Here is a 4830-nt window from a genome sequence, read left to right as displayed (position 1 = left end):
ATTTGGGGCCAGATATGGTTCAGAAGACAAGTGAGGCCATAGAGAAGATCCGGGCTAGGATGCTCGCATCTCAGAGTAGGCAGAAGAGCTACGCTGATCCTAAGCGTAGGGACGTGGAGTTTCAGGTTAGTGACCACGTCTTTCTTCGAGTTTCACCTCTGCGAGGGGTGAGGAGGTTTGGTAAGAAGGGCAAGCTAAGCCCTAGATTCATTGGACCGTTCGAGATTCTGGAAAGGGTTGGACAGGTGGCTTACAGGTTAGCCTTGCCGCCATCGTTGTCTGGAGTTCATGACGTGTTCCATGTCTCCATGCTTCGGAAGTATGTCTCAGATGTGACTCATGTGTTGAGGCATGAAGATCTGGAGTTACAGGCGGATTTGGCTTATGAAGAGCAACCAGTTCAGATCTTGGATCGAAAAGATAAAGTGTTGCGGAATAAGACGATTCCTCTGGTTAAAGTGCTGTGGAGGAACAGTAAGGTCGAGGAGGCGACCTGGGAGCTTGAGACAGCTATGCGAGATCAGTATCCGGAGTTGTTCAGGTAAATTTCGAGGACGAAATTCTCATTAGGAGGGGATAGTTGTAATGACCCAAATTAGCTATTAAGGCTTAAGGGCCTTGATTGGTGTGCCGGGAGGGCATAACTGGGATTAGAATGAATGTTATTGATTTAAATGCGTAAATGTATGATTAATAGTGTGTTTATGATAATTAGTGATGTTATATGATGATGTGATATATATGTTTGAGATATATGCGAGAACCACATTATGATGTGGATAATTATGCAGCCGGCGACTTGAGGTGATCCTAGGGCTAGATAGCAGGAAAAGTCACAACGGGGCATTATAATTGACTTTGGACAAGTCAGGGGTATTTTAGGTATCGGGTAGTGATTTAGACTATCGGGTGATAAAAATAAATAATTGGAGATATATTTGAGGTTAGGATGTCTAGGCGGGATTATTGGGGGATTTTACCATTTTGGCCTCGGGGGCGTTTCCGGCACCCCGAGCTTTGGGATTAGTCTAGTAATTTAAGGGTATACTTGGAAGATTTAGGAAAATACTAGATAGAAAAGTGTAAACCGACCCTATCTCTATTTCTCTTCCTTCTCTCTTTTAGCAAAGGAAAACTACTGAAACTTGAGAGGGAATTGCTGGATTTAAGCTGTGTCTTGGGGAATTGAAGGGAATAATCTGGAGGGTTAGCTCAGGAACTGATCAAGGTCTGAGATAGAGCTAAGGTAAGTTCTGATTTTTCGTTTCTAAGGTTAGGAATTTAAAGAAAATGGCTGAGTTTTAAATATCTGTGGTTTTGGAATTTAAGGTGGGATTGAGGCTTGAAACTTTGAAGATAGGTCAGGGGACTCTTGGACAATCGATTCTACAGCTGAGGTAAGGTTTAATTTACAGTTTGATGGTTGAATTTGAGAGTTTTCATGGCTGGTTTTGAGTTCTATGGGTTGAAATTTCAGAAGTTGGAATTGGGATTTTGGTGAGTCTTAGGCTGGATTTTTGGTTGGATTGTGTTGTCTAAGTCATTCTAATGTTGTTATTATTAATTGGTTTTGAGTTGGGGGCTTTGGGATGGTTTAAGGTGAGGTTTAGAGTTTGAAAATGGTGGTTTTTTCTGGGTTCGAAGGGTCGGGCCGCGGCATGGTTCTTGGTGAGCTGCGGCCCTTCGAAGATGTTGCATGCTGAAGAAGAAGGGCGGGCCGCGGCATGGCAGTTAGAGATTGGCCGAGGCCAAGGAACGCTCCGGAGGTGCGGAGTTTTCTGGGATTAGCGGGGTATTACAAGCGGTTTGTAGAGGGCTTCTCGAAGATAGCAGCACCCATGACAGAATTGACAAGAAAGAATTTGAAGTTTATCTAGTCAGACAAGTGTGAAGACAGTTTCCAAGAATTGAAGCGACGACTTATTACAGCGCCAGTATTGAGTCTTCCTTCGGAAGAAGGGAAGTTTGTAGTATACTGCGATGCATCGAGGTTGGGCTTAGGCTGTGTGTTGATGCAGAATGAGAAGGTTATAGCTTATGCATCACGATAGTTGAAGGAGTATGAGCAGCGATATCCTACTCATGACTTAGAGTTAGCAGCGGTGGTGTTCGCCCTGAAGATTTGGCGGCACTATCTTTATGGGGAGAAGTGCGAGGTGTACACTGATCATAAGAGCTTGAAGTATTTCTTCACACAGAAGGACCTGAATATGAGACAGAGGCGTTGGCTGGAGCTGGTAAAGGATTATGATTGTGATATTCTTTACCATCCAGGGAAAGCCAATGTGGTGGCTAATGCATTGAGCCGCAGAGGTCCAGGTCAGTTATATAGCGCCGTTCAGATCTCGAGGGAGTTGGCTGATGAGATGATTAGAGCAGGGATAGAGTTGGTGGTGGGCCGGTTGGCTAATATTACTCTACAGTCGACCCTGCTAGAGCAGATCAGAGAGGGGCAGTTGGCAGACGCTCAGTTACAGAGGGTTAGAGAGGATGTCTTAGCGGGTTTGGCTAAGGACTATTCCGTTTCTAAGGTTGGTTTACTTCGGTATCAGGGGCGGATTTGTGTTCCAGCTGATGAGGGGATCAGACGAGAGATACTAGATGAGTCTCATACGACGCCGTACTCGCTTCATCTGGGTACCACAAAGATGTATCAGGATTTACGGACTTTGTATTGGTGGCCCGGGATGAAGAAGGATGTGGTAGAGTACGTTGCTAGATGTTTGACCTGTCAGCAGGTGAAGGCTGAGCATCAGCGACCAGCGGGGTTGCTTCAGCCATTGGGTATTCCGGAATGGAAATGGGAGGACATTGTGGGAGGTTTACCCAGGACAGTAGGACTTCATGACTCAGTATGGGTGATAGTGGATAGATACACCAAGTCAGCTCATTTTCTTCCAGTGAGGTCGACATATACTGTGGATCAGTATGCAGAGCTGTATGTGAGGGAGATCGTACGTCTCCATGGGGTTCCTAAGTCTATAGTGTCAGACCGGGATCCTATTTTCACTTCCAAGTTTTGGGGTGGTTTGCAGAAAGCTCTGGGGACTCAGTTGAAGTTCAGTACAGTCTTTCATCCTCAGACTGATGGACAGTCTGAGAGGACGATCCAGGTATTAGAAGGTATGCTTAGAGCATGTGTAATTGATTTTGAGGGTTCATGGAGTAAGTACCTTCCATTGATTGAATTCTCGTACAACAATAGTTATCAGTCAACGATCGGAGTGGCTCCCTATGAGATGCTATATGGGAGGAAGTGTAGATCACCCATTCATTGGGATGAGATGGGTGAGAGGAGGTATTTGGGGCCAGATATGGTTCAGAAGACAAGTGAGGCCATAGAGAAGATCCGGGCTAGGATGCTCGCATCTCAGAGTAGGCAGAAGAGCTACGCTGATCCTAAGCGTAGGGACGTGGAGTTTCAGGTTAGTGACCACGTCTTTCTTCGAGTTTCACCTCTGCGAGGGGTGAGGAGGTTTGGTAAGAAGGGCAAGCTAAGCCCTAGATTCATTGGACCGTTCGAGATTCTGGAAAGGGTTGGACAGGTGGCTTACAGGTTAGCCTTGCCGCCATCGTTGTCTGGAGTTCATGACGTGTTCCATGTCTCCATGCTTCGGAAGTATGTCTCAGATGTGACTCATGTGTTGAGGCATGAAGATCTGGAGTTACAGGCGGATTTGGCTTATGAAGAGCAACCAGTTCAGATCTTGGATCGAAAAGATAAAGTGTTGCGGAATAAGACGATTCCTCTGGTTAAAGTGCTGTGGAGGAACAGTAAGGTCGAGGAGGCGACCTGGGAGCTTGAGACAGCTATGCGAGATCAGTATCCGGAGTTGTTCAGGTAAATTTCGAGGACGAAATTCTCATTAGGAGGGGATAGTTGTAATGACCCAAATTAGCTATTAAGGCTTAAGGGCCTTGATTGGTGTGCCGGGAGGGCATAACTGGGATTAGAATGAATGTTATTGATTTAAATGCGTAAATGTATGATTAATAGTGTGTTTATGATAATTAGTGATGTTATATGATGATGTGATATATATGTTTGAGATATATGCGAGAACCACATTATGATGTGGATAATTATGCAGCCGGCGACTTGAGGTGATCCTAGGGCTAGATAGCAGGAAAAGTCACAACGGGGCATTATAATTGACTTTGGACAAGTCAGGGGTATTTTAGGTATCGGGTAGTGATTTAGACTATCGGGTGATAAAAATAAATAATTGGAGATATATTTGAGGTTAGGATGTCTAGGCGGGATTATTGGGGGATTTTACCATTTTGGCCTCGGGGGCGTTTCCGGCACCCCGAGCTTTGGGATTAGTCTAGTAATTTAAGGGTATACTTGGAAGATTTAGGAAAATACTAGATAGAAAAGTGTAAACCGACCCTATCTCTATTTCTCTTCCTTCTCTCTTTTAGCAAAGGAAAACTACTGAAACTTGAGAGGGAATTGCTGGATTTAAGCTGTGTCTTGGGGAATTGAAGGGAATAATCTGGAGGGTTAGCTCAGGAACTGATCAAGGTCTGAGATAGAGCTAAGGTAAGTTCTGATTTTTCGTTTCTAAGGTTAGGAATTTAAAGAAAATGGCTGAGTTTTAAATATCTGTGGTTTTGGAATTTAAGGTGGGATTGAGGCTTGAAACTTTGAAGATAGGTCAGGGGACTCTTGGACAATCGATTCTACAGCTGAGGTAAGGTTTAATTTACAGTTTGATGGTTGAATTTGAGAGTTTTCATGGCTGGTTTTGAGTTCTATGGGTTGAAATTTCAGAAGTTGGAATTGGGATTTTGGTGAGTCTTAGGCTGGATTTTTGGTTGGATTGT

This window comes from Humulus lupulus, chromosome 3, assembly GCF_963169125.1.
Source record: "Humulus lupulus chromosome 3, drHumLupu1.1, whole genome shotgun sequence".
Classification (NCBI taxonomy): Eukaryota; Viridiplantae; Streptophyta; class Magnoliopsida; order Rosales; family Cannabaceae; genus Humulus; species Humulus lupulus.
Note: the sequence above shows the minus strand (reverse complement) of the source record.